We start from the raw sequence: 13,374 nt of genomic DNA, 5'->3' as shown, positions 1-13,374 counted from the left end.
GTCCTAGAAGAAGCTTCCCCTGAGAGGAGGATTTTACCTCTGTTGATTGTATGACCATGCTCAAGGCCCCTCTCCACACATTCAGACAAGCCTCACGCATGAAGGTATCAGCAGAGGAACCCAGGTGTGTGTAATCCCATCAATAGCCAACATCCAGAGACTTAAAAGCAAGGTCCCGGAAGAGAGCGATGCAGACAGTCTCTTTCCCGCGTGCCTGGCTGTCTTCCCTGGGGCCCCTCAGAGGGGTTGAGCTCCAGCTTCTCTCCCCACTCCTAGGAGAGCTCCCAGTGGCCGAAGACCTCCAGAACCTAGCCACAGCCATGCTCAATGCCTCTCTCCACACATTCGGACAAGCCTCAGGCATGAAAGTACCTGCAGAGAAACCCAGGTGTGTGTAATCCCATCAACGACCCACATCCAGTGACTTAAAAGCAAGCTCCCAGAAGCAATATCTTATAACCTACTTCTCCCTCTAGGAGAAACCGGCAAGCTGCTGAGAGATTCCTGCCCACATGGGACAGCCTCACAAGCTCCTATGGTGTATTCATATGCCAAAGCCAGTAACAAGCTGGGTCTCATTCCCCTGACCCTGAAAGAGCCTCCAATGCGGCATCGTTGGGAAGGCCAAGTGGAGAGAGGCTTCTAAAATCTCAGGGATAGGACAAATGGAGAGGTTACTGAGCCCACTCGAGAAATTCGACTATCAACAGTATGATGATGATGATGATGATGATGATGATTGTATGACCACACCTGTGTAATTATTACCCCAACCCCTCATACTTTGGGGAATTAACTAAGCTGTAGAGTGGGCTGGGGGAGGCAGAAGGAGAAGGATGACAGAGCAGGATTCAAGAGGAGAATGAGGGGGGTCGGGGAAGGGGTATCAGGAGGAGGAAGAGGATGGAGATGGGAATGGAATAAACTGCAGCCGACACCAACCAGCCTGGCCCTCGTTCCTTCCTTCATGCACCTATCACCATAGGTGACCACAGAGCATAGGCAGCAAGGGAGAGCCGCTGTGGCCTCTTGCATTTATTTATTTGTTTGTTTGTTTGTTTGTTTGTTTTGCTGTTTGGGTCACACCCGGCGATGCTCAGGGGTTACTCCTGGCAGTGCTTGGGGAGCCATATGGGATGCTGGGAATCGAATCCGGGTCAGCTGCGTGCAAGGCAAACACCCTACCCGCTCTGCTATCGCCCCAGCCCCTCGCATTTACTTTTGAATATACAGGCATGACACAACATGCTGGCCCCAGACGTCTGTCCACCACGGCAGGAGTTAGGCTATGGGGCAGCTGTGGCCACAGGTGCGGGCTCTGGGGACACCCCGCCCCTGGCTGATGCTTGGAGCTTCAAAAGGGAACAAAACCCACCATGCTGCAAACCTGGGCAGATGGAAACTTTCAACACAACTCAACAAAGATCCTCTGTTTCACTGTCCAGTCACTGGAGAAGTTTCAGGTTTCTTAGGTCCAGCGAAGAGACCCTCTTGAAGGGAGCCGAGGTGCTGCAGTGTCGCACTGCGGCCACAGGAGGTCAGCAGACTCCCGTTTCAGACCTGCTGGGTACCAGGCAGCGCCTCAAGCCCAAGCCTTTCTTGGGCTCTTCAGCCCGTTTCTCTGTCTGCAGAGTTTGGTTTCCGGGACGGTTTCCCAGGTGGATGGGGACATGTTTCATGCACATAGTCCTGCTTGTTTCTCTGATCGACTGCTTTCCCTGTGCTTACACCGACGAAGTTCTGAGATACTGCTTGACGGGTTCAAGTTCTTAAGCGGATCTTTCGGATTCGAGCAGGAATTTGCCAGTGCCTGCCCGTGGGTGAGGGCACACATGTACACCTGTGCATGCTTGCTCATGCACATGCACATGTGATCACACCTTGGGTGCTTTGCAAGTGTGCTGTGTGCGGCCCTGTGTACTCATGCATGTGCATGTGTGTCTATGGGTGCTACTGTGTGCGAGACACGTGTATCTTGTGCACACAAGCATGTGCACATGTGTATGAGTGCTGCCTTGTGCATATCTGTGTATCTATGCATGTGCACGCAAGTGTGCACATGCATGTGCACATGTGTGCGTGAGTGCATGCCTGCGGGTGGAGTGCATGTGCACATGTGTGTACGAATGTATGTGTATGTGTCTGTGGATACATGCACGTGCACATGCCTTGTGCATGCATGCACGTGGGTGATGTGTACATATCTGAGTACGTGTGCGCATGTGTATGAGTGTGTACATGTGCATGCATGTGTGTGAGAGTGGTGTGTGCATGTTAGTTTTGAGTTAGAGAGAACCGGGATTGGTTCTGGGTGAGGAAAACCTGGGCTGGTTCTGGATTAGAGGTGCCTGGGCTGGTTCTGGGTCAGGGAAACTAGTGTCTCTGTCCCTGAAGCATCTGAGCTAGAGCCTCTCCAAGTATCTGAATACGGTGGCCAGTCTCTGTGGTCGTGAGGGAGGACCTCCTCCCACAGTGCCCGAACCCTGGCTCGCTTTCGGGGGACATTTTAGGTTCTTGCTCTTTTTAAGTTGAACGATTATCAGTGTCTTATTTTATGCTCTGAAACATCAATTCATGTGCTAGTCATACTTGCTTGTTGCCTTTGTTCTGACCCTACTTCCGGAACTTCGTGCTGATAGCTGCAATTTTCAGCCCCACTTTGGGGATCAGGATTTCACAGAAGCGGGTGTAATTGAGAGGGGACCTGAGGGGTGAGCCCCCGTGTCGACGCCAGCTGCTCTGCTTGGGGCTGCCCTGGGGCACCCCGGCATGGCACCAGGCCCTGTCCGACTCTGGACTCGCTGCAGAGTCAGGCCACCACCTGGTGAACGAGGACAGAGCCGGCGAGGGGAATCCGCCTGGCCGTGTGGGAGCTGCTGGCCCAGCAGCTTCCCGGGACCTCGTCCACAGCTTTCTGCCGGCCTCAACCAAGTGGCCTCTGGCTTCAGCCCTGCTGGACCCTGGCCCTTGTCTCCCTGTCAGCCTGTCACTCCGTGGCTTAGACGGAGCCTATCTCCACCTGAGCCTCCACCTCCGAGCCACCGTCTCCTGTTCTCTGTTCTGATGTGTGTGAAGAGCGGGTCGAGTCTGAACTTTCGCAGTGACACACACACACACACACACACACTCTGGGCCTCTGCCTGGTGTGCGGACTCTGAGCTGTGGGGACACGACACTCAGGACAAACCTAGCCCTGCTGTGTCTTGCACCACTGCCTCTGCCAGCCTGTCCATAGGGGTCAGGGGCCTCTCTCAGCGGAAGGACGTGATGCTGGGGGCTCTGGGGACCTGGGTTCCACTGGCTTTTCCCTTTAGATTTGCTGCTTGGACACAGCTTCATTTAGGGCAGCCTCACAGGTGGGACAAAGATCTTTGTTTCTGCACATTCTCTACACTCACCCAGCAGAGCTTGGGGGTCACTCCCGCTGGGCTTGGAAATGCTGTGCCATGCAGGCGGCCTGTACTCACAGCCCTACTTCTCCTCTGCTCCCTCCCCATCTCTGACACCCCAGGGTGCAGTTTTGCTGTGGAAAGGCCAAGCTGTGTGGAAATGAGCCTTATGGCTGCCCTGAGTAAACACGTCCAGGAAGTTCAGGGTCATGAGAAAATCATTAGTCATCATCTTGCCTGAGGGGAGAGAGCAGGAAGGAGGGCCAGGCACGACCCACAGGACCCACGGGATAGGGGAGTGCGGAGTGAGCAGGATGCTCACACACACACACACACACACACACACGCTCATACAGACACATTCACTCACACACTCACACACTCATGCACACACACACACATTTATATTCTCTCTCACACACTCACACTCAAACTCACACATTCATTCACACACTCTTACACACATTAATAATGCTCTCACACATTTGTACTCACATATTTTTACTCTACACTCGCACGCTCTTACACACTCATACCACATTAATACTCAAACACAATCAGACCCATACATATTCTCATACACATTTGTATACACACCCACACTATACACTCTTGCACACATGCACACTCACATTCACACACATTTATATAGACTTATATGCACTTTTACACATTTTAACTCACACTCATGCCACATTCATCGATGTCGCATGAAGTATATATCAGATGGTCGGAGGTGCAGAGACAAGACACGCGAGAGGAATGTAGAGAGCATGGAAGGTCAAGGTGTCGATCTGGCTCATGACCAAGAGCGACTACCAGAGGCCTTCTTTTATTCTAGTTTTTATCAGATACATCCTAATGACTTCACTACAGAGAAAGACTCGCTAACAAGAGTACAGCTATAGAATGAGTATTCATCAAAAGAACATCAGGGTTCTTTATCTTGTCAAAGCGAGGTTGTCATGATCAAAACCTCAGAGGAAGATATGGAGCTGGACACGTAGGCTCTACAGATCATGCCCACCACATTCTTGTCGTTGGTTACTCAGATGGCAAAGAGAAGGCTCATACTGATACCTGAAAGTCAAGCCAGATTAAGGATGTGTAAAACAGGGAAACAGCTGCCTCGTACTGCCATGATCATGTATGACCAGGCGGGCATATGAGAGCATGCTGTACTTCTCCAGATCATCCGGACTCACAGGTTTTATCTTGCCCACTTATGTCAAAGGGGGGCCTGGGTTCTGCTTCCTGCTTGCAGGGCAGCATCCAGAGGCTTGTCCTAATGTCCTGACTTAGCACCGATGTCTCTCCCTTTTTGTTTAGGGTGAATTTTAGCCATCCTAGCAAGTTGAGTAGCCTGTTTACACTGGCTTCTCTACTCACATATAACTTCACCCATATACACATTCTCACACACATCGGTACACACACCCACACTTATATCATACACACTCACACACACATACACAAACATTAATACACATCCACACTAAGGCATACATTCATACACATGCATTCATGCACATACACTCACACATTCATGCACACATATTTGTGCACACTCACACTTTCATACACACTCATGCACACACCCATGCATCAACTCACATATTCATATCCTGTTGGATATCATTGGTTTGTCCTTTCCCCCTTGCCACTAGGAGCTTAGGTTTATCAGTCACACCCATCAAAGTGCTCCCATTCCTTTGTTTATCTGTAACCACTTCTACCAGTTTATCTGCTCTTCCTCTAATCAAACTCTGTTAATTTGTAAGGTCAGACCTTGCTAGGACAAGTGTACTTGTAAGTTAATATTGTCTTTCTCCTCTCTTACGTCTTTTGAATAGTTTACCTTAAAACAATATCCTTTTTGTATGGACAAAGAAAGACATTTATTAATATGCTTTGGTAACTTGGGATTTAATTGGCTTCAAATATTATTAATTCCTGGGCATCTGCTTTCTGGACTCAAGCCTCAGCTGCCCTTACTTCCTAGCACTCTCAAAAGCAGGGTCCCAGCGGGGGACGAGATGGACCCAGGGCAAGCGGTGAGTTGTGTGCTACCCTGGCATCGAGATGGGCCTGGCCAAAGCGCCTAATGCTTAACTATGTGTTAAGAGCTTGGGTGTCATGTCATGATCCAAAAGCAACGATGAGACAGGGTCCTGCTAGGGCTAAGGAAAGACTAATCTGGCCTGAGCGCTGTAGTCTGAGATTGAGGTGACCCCCCCGGAGAGCAATTCTATAAGCTTAATGGTCTCTTGCTATGTCCTTACAAAATGATTTATAATATGAATACTTATACGTTAGTTGGACAAAGAGAGGAGAAACACACCCATGGAATTCTGCTCTTGGGTGGATGTCCCGCTGAGAGAGATTCTGTCCTAGTGAAAGGGATAGAACTTTATCCCCTATGGATTGTAACCACACCTAAGTAAGCCCCGGCCTGTGGCATCCGGGGCGGGGCGGACGGGAGATTTAAGGTAGCTGTATGAGGGGGCTGGGGGAGTTCCAGTGGAAGGAGAGAGAGAGAATGAGGAGAGAGAGAGAGAATGAAGTAGGATGAGAGAGGAAGAAGCAGGAGGAGAATCAGAGGAGAATGGAGAAAGAGTTTGGAATAAATTGCGGTGAGACCAACCATCTTGGCTCCGTCCCTTCCCTCGCCCGCGCTTTTCTATTTCTTTTTGTGTTTTTACACAATCCCCCACTCCTTCCACAGGACACACTCACTCATGAACATGCATGTTTATGCACTCACACTCATTGCACACACTTGGACACGGAGCAGAGCTTCACAGTATGATGAGAGCAGGACAGTGTCCCAGGACTGGGGCTCTGGAGCTGTGTCCTCATTCTCAGCCCTTCTTTTGACGGGAGCCATTCACAGGGGTCTAGTGCAGTGGGTCAGGGTTTCCTGAGCCCCAGGCTCCATCCTCACCATTGGTGCACCCCGGGCACCCAAGAGGCCACTGCAGCCAGACTGAGGAGAGCCTGGTTCTCCTCTTTCCTCATCAGTGTCTGCAGGGGGGCCTTCAGCCCACACACCCTCGCCTGAGTGGGTATCATGACCCTGGGGGCCCACAGCTAAGTGTGGGAGAACCAGTCAGCCTGGTGACCTGGTGAGCACAATAACAAAGAAGGAAGGAAGGGGAGAAAATAAAACCACACCATATCAGTATCTTTGCTGTTGGTAAATCTGGTTACACATTGCAGGAACACGAGTGCTTCCTTATTCAGTGCACTGTGAGCCAGTGCAATGGATCCACCAGTAAATCCCCAAATGGAAGAGTCTCCGTTTATCAGCATGTGGGTGAACTGGAGAACCACAAGTGAATCTCCCAATGGAAGTGTCTCCATTTGTTAACATGTAGATGAACTCGAGAACTGCCTCTGTCAGGGATTCCACTCAGGAGTGAGGGCTCTGGCCACAGAACTCAGGACTGTGTCACAGGCTGAACTGTAGCTCCCTGTCACTAACGAGAGAAGTCTCTAAGTCTCTATGCTGACAGGTGTAATGAGTCTTCTCTTTCTGTGCACTCACATCTATAATGCATACCTGCGTGCATTTTGGGAGGGCTGTTTTAGACCCTGACCTGGTTAGTATTTGCAAAGTACAACTGTCACCATAACTGACTGATAAAACAGGGGACACACAATTGACATGTGCTGGAAGGATACGGTGGCTCTCTACAGCCCCAAGTCGCCACTGAAGCAGGGTAACAAAGCCTAGTTGTCTTCACTGTGGGTTCCAACACTTGAGTTTCCATCCTCCATGTTGGTCTCATCAACCTTCCCCTATGAGACGGTAGCACTGTAGCACTGTCGTCCCGTTGTTCATCAACTTAACAATGGAGGTGAAAGACTAATGTCAAGAAAACTATAAATTAATGCTAAGAGAATAGAAAACGAGGAAATGGAAACATAGTGAAAGGGACCGCAGGGGCGGAGGTGGGGAGAGAATGATGGGAGACTTGTCTCTGTACAACTTTAAATTATGCTATAAAGCCATGAGAAAACTATGTTACTGGAATAAAAACAGACACTCAGACCAATGGAATAGAATTGGGAGTCTAGAAACATATTCTCAGGTATGAGGATAACTACTCTTTGACAGGGGATCTAGGTGCATGAAATGGGGCAAGGAGAGTCTCTTCAACAAATGGTGTTGGGAAAATTTGTCAGTCACACAGTCACATGCCGAAAAAGAGACTCTTGATCCATATCTCAAACCAATCATGAATGTTAGCTGAAAGTGGATTAATGACCTCAATATTAGACCAGAATTCTATGAAAGACATTGAGAAAAACACAGTCTTGACTTTCCAGGATATTGTCTCTAAAAGCATCTTGCATGCTTTGATACCATTGGCCAATGAAACAGAAGCAAAAATAAACAAAATGAGACTACATTGAATTAAGGTTATATATGGTGAAAGAATTAACAACCAGAATAAAAGGACACACCATGAACCGAGAGAAAAAAAATCTGCTCACCACACATCTGACAAAGGGGTAATCATCCTTAAAAACTATAAAGCACTAGAAAAACTATTTAATAACAAGTAAACAAACAATCTCTCCCCCCAAATGGAAAGAGCCACTGAATAGACGTTTACTGAAAGAAGACTTACCGATGTCCTATAGGTATATGAAAAGTTGGTCTTCCTCACTCAGCCAGGGAATGCAAATCAGAACAGCCGGGAGAACCACCTCATATCATCGAGACTGGCACACCACAAAGAGCAGAAGCAGCTCGTGCTGGTGGGCTGTGGGCATGGGAACCCCCCTTCACTATAGGTGGGAATGGGTTCTGGCTCAGCCTCTATGGAAAACTTCTCAAAAATTGAGGATTAAACATCCATGTGACCCGGTGATTCCACTTCCTGGCACCTATCCCAAGAGCCCCAGAACATTAATTCATTTAGATGCCTGCCTGTGTTCTCGTCATTCACTACAGTAAGATCTGGAAACAACCCAAATGTCTAAGAGCAGATGAACGGGGAGAGAAGCTGGGATACATGGAATACTATTCAGCGGTAAGAACAGATGAAGTCTTGCAGTTTGTTGCATTGTGGGCGGAACTAAAGAAGGTCAAGCTGAATGAATTCATCACAAAGTAATCGCTCTTCTGCAGAATATAAAGAACATAGGAAGGGAATTAAAAACCGCCAGTAGTGACACCCCCTGAGAACTGGCCTATATAATGAGTTTGCTGGGGTGGGGTCGGGGTCTAGGGGCATTGGTGGAGGGATGCTGGTACTCTGGTGGGGTGTGTGGTGTTGGAGCATCGTATCTCTGTAACATTACTTTGATAGATTTGCAAATCACGGTGCCTAACTAAAAACTTAATGAAAACATTTATTTTAGGGACAGTCCTAAATTAAACAACCCCAAATTCTTTGGTTATAAGACCACTGGCTGCTCAAATATGTCAGTGTCTGGAAGTGAGACAGAATAACTCTTCCTGAAGCGAGGGCTGGGAACTGAGGAAGGGATGGGAAACACAAGGCAGATCAGCAGTCAGTGTGGGAGTCCACACCTACGATAACAACTGGGAGGGTCGAGATGGAATTCAGTAATAAGCTAGAGGCAACAGGCCTTAAGGTAGACACTTTGTTAGGGTAAGGCATTGTTCCCCGGCATATAAAGGGCCTTGCTCCCCTACTAATCTTAAAAGATGCCAAGTCACTGAATCATCCCAGTAGACCAGTCTCTGGGCTGGGAACTCTGGAGCCTTCTCGGAATTGGGTAGGTAGATTCTGTTCCCTATTGCGAGGCCAAGAGCCTCCCTCAACACCCAAAATCCTTTGGCATGTAAACAGCCCAGCTCCACGAATGAAACTCATCGAGCCCCCCAGGCTCCAAACAGCCTCGCTCCTGGAACACTATAGCACATGCAGTGGCTTGGCTCCTCCAAATTTTACAGTACTGGCACACAGTAGGACCACTACAAATTTGATGGAAAATTGCAGAGAAGCCCACCAAGTTCAGTGAGTGAAAACAATAATACAGAAGTTTCAACCAGCAGTCAAGCAGTTCAGTTCAGTCACTCAGACAGTGACTTCAGTAGCACCTTTGTGAGATGTAGCAGTTATCACACATTGACTTTTATCAATCTATTTTTTGACCATTCCACAAGTAATATTAAGTAAGTTTTTTGTGCCTGGTAAGGGGAAAAGGTAGGTGGTGGGTGGGAAATGGGGGACATTAGTGGAGGGAAGGTTACACTGGTGGTGGGGTTGGTGTTGGAACATCGAGTGTCTGAAACAATTGTGTTAGGAACAACTGGAAATCATGGTGCTTAAATCAATATATAAATTAAAAGACTATAGGGGTGGGAATGGATACCTTAGGATTCCATTAGCTAGTTGAAAGAGAAACTGGTTCCCTCTTCTAATGCTTCAGTCATCCCTCTCAAACACACTTTCTGTAAAGGACATCTACGTGCCAGCAGCATGAAGGACCAGTGTGCGAAGGAGGTAAAAACGCATGCTTCTTTAAACGCAGCTGTGACCCTGGTGCAGGTGGTGTTGCTGAAGTCCAGAAAGACCTATGCATTCTGCTGCTTAGGAAAAGCACAGTCAGGCTCTGAACAGAAACAGGAGGAAGGAAATGAAGGGGAGTCCCGGGGAGAGGGAGAGAGTTGTGCCTGCATATACACTCTACTCTTGTCTCTAGCTGACCTCTGAACTTTGGATGTACTGGGTGGGTCCCAGTGAATGCTGAAGTAACACAACTGACCCTCTTCACCAGAGCCTACCAGAATCCAGGGTCTCTACCACCCGCTGTAGGTCAGTGCAAACTCTAAAGTCCCGAGGAAAGAATATCGTGCCCCTTACTTGAGAGAGGAACTGATCAGTGAAGACTGATTTCAAACCGGCCAGATTAGAGACAGGGAGACGGGACTTCAAGCCTTCTTAGAAGGACGCTCTAAGGCACAGAGGAGAATCAACGCTACAAGCAGCAGTCACAGATGTGTGCTGTTCCTCACACAGAATACAGGGACGCGCTTGTCGGCGTGGGGCAGCAGGAAATAAGCCATTGGCCGTCTCACACGACACAGACCTGCTTCAGTCTCAGGCAACTGTGCACAGGGCCCTGTAGGGCTGCACGAGCAGCAGTGGTCAGAGAGGGATTGATTTCACACCACAGATCTTAGAGTCGACCTGGCTCCAAACACAGATAACAGCAGATCAGAAGCAGCATATTTTGTAGAAAGGATACTTAAAGCTGTCGGAAGCCCCAGGGTTCACGAGATTGCTCCTCAGATGTGGGGGAAGGAGAGTTAAGGGCAGGTTTGAAGGTGTCCACCCTAGTGGGGGCCACTCACTCCTCACACAACTGGCACAGGGAAGGGAGTCCTCGCACGGGGCGTGTCCTGCGTGGGCACGTGGGCAGTGCCGCGGAGTGACAGGAGGACAGCCAAACAGGAAGGACAGGCAAACCGATTGCAGGATTATTCCCGCCCAATCCTGAGACCTCAGGGCCATTCAAGAACAAGACACCAAGCCCAACGTGATTTCCTCTGAGAGCCATACATCCAGGCAAGATTTGTATCCTGGTTAGTTACTCTCACACAGCCTGGCACAAAACCCAGCATCAGAGCTCTTACAGGCTCAGTTCATGTTTCTTGAATCTGCTGTGGTAAAGTTACCACATGGCAGGGGTGAGCAAAGACAGGAACCTGAAATAACGTGCCACAGCGACGTTGCTCCGCATGTTGGTTGCGAGATACTTGCCAGGTTCCATGTTCTGACAAATTCCCACGGCACTCTACCCTGGAGGGTCACCCCTTCGCTCCCTGAGTGGGGCGGGGCAAATTTAAATTCCTCTTTAAATGTAAAATTAGCCCCTGCATAACATACAAATTTACCTAAAACAAACCCGTGCATCATGTATGGACTTCAGGGCCCGGAGAGGCTCATGGTGCTGCCCTAGGCATTGGTGCAGGAACCCCAGCACTGTGTGGTTCCCATGAGCACTGCTGGAAGCAATCTCCAGAGCACTGAGCCAGGAGCAGCCCCAGAACAGCTGGGTGTGGCAAAAACAAACAAGCAAACAAAAAACCCCTGTAACTCTAGCCCCTTCTGATAAGGGCATTTAGAAGATTAGGTTTCCAGCCATAAAATTACAAAGAAAGTGGGGGGCTGTGAGGGGTCATGAGGCACTGGAGCCCTATTACCAACAGTATTATAAACCATCGTGCCCATATAAAACCTGAAAGGAGTTAATCACAGAGAAAACATTTAAATACTGACTTCAAAAAGGCTGGGCATGAAAATAGCTTGTATGCTACTGGGAGGTAGCAAGGCCTTTGAGGAGTGCATTTCAGGAAGGCTAATGTTGGCTTTCCTTTCGGTACTCACTCGAGCAGGGACTGCTTACAGGAAAGAGCAGACCTCGAGTGTACACAGGGACACCCAAGAGAAGAGTGGACACAGGCATGCTCACGGACACCCCGTGCACAGAGTGGACATGCACACACACTCCCCATGCCCAGACTGGACACAGATATGCACACAGACATTCTGGGTAGAGTGGACACAGACACGCACATGGACACCCCGCAGAGTGGACACAGGCACGCACATGGACACCCCACAGAGTGGACACAGATGCACACAGACATTCTGGGTAGAGTGGACACAGACACCACATGGACACCCTGCAGAGTGGACACAGACACCACATGGACACCCTGCAGAGTGGACACAGACACGCACATGGACACCCTGCAGAGTGGACACAGACACGCACATGGACACCCCACAGAGTGGACACAAATACATACATGGACACCCTGCAGAGTGGACACAGGCATGCACAAGAACACCCCTGAGAGTGGACACAGACACACACATGGACACCCCGCAGAGTGGACACAGACACGCACATGGACATCCTGCAGAGTGGACACAGACATGCACATGGACACCCTGCAGAGTGGACACAGACACCACATGGACACCCCGCAGGGTGGACACAGACACACACATGGACACCCCGCAGAGTGAACACAGGCACGCACATGGACACCCTGCAGAGTGGACACAGGCACACACATGGACACCCTGCAGAGTGGACACAGGCACACACATGGACACCCTGCAGAGTGGACACAGACACGCACATGGACACCCCGCAGAGTGGACACAGACACACACATGGACACCATGAAGAGTGGACACAGATGCACATGGACAAACCGCAGAGTGGACACAGACACACACATGGACACCCAGCAGAGTGGACACAGACACGCACATGGACACCCCGCAGAGTGGACACACACGCAGAGTGGACACAGGCATGCACAAGGACACCCTGCAGAGTGGACACAGACACACACATGGACACCCTGCAGAGTGGACACAGACACGCACATGGACACCCTGCAGAGTGGACACAGATGCACATGGACACCCCACAGAGTGGACACAGACACCACATGGACACCCCACAGAGTGGACACAAATACATACATGAACACCCTGCAGAGTGGACACAGGCATGCACAAGAACACCCCTGAGAGTGGACACAGACACACACATGGACACCCCGCAGAGTGGACACAGACACACACATGGACACCCCGCAGAGTGGACACAGACACGCACATGGACACCCTGCAGAGTGGACACAGACACGCACATGGACACCCCGCAGAGTGGACACAGACACACACATGGACACCATGCAGAGTGGACAAAGATGCACATGGACACCCCGCAGAGTGGACACAGACACCACACGGACACCATGTAGAGTGGACATAGTCACACACATGGACACCCCGCAGAGTGGACACACACGCACATAAACACCCCGCAGAGTGGACACAGGCATGCACAAGGACACCCTGCAGAGTGGACACAGACACGCACATGGACACCCTGCAGAGTGGACACAGGCATGCACAAGGACACCCCTGAGAGTGGACACAGGTGTGTGCACAGCTGCTCCATAAACAGGCGACAT

This window comes from Sorex araneus, chromosome 2 (genome assembly GCF_027595985.1).
Source record: "Sorex araneus isolate mSorAra2 chromosome 2, mSorAra2.pri, whole genome shotgun sequence".
Taxonomy (NCBI): domain Eukaryota; kingdom Metazoa; phylum Chordata; class Mammalia; order Eulipotyphla; family Soricidae; genus Sorex; species Sorex araneus.
This window is presented reverse-complemented; position numbering follows the sequence as displayed.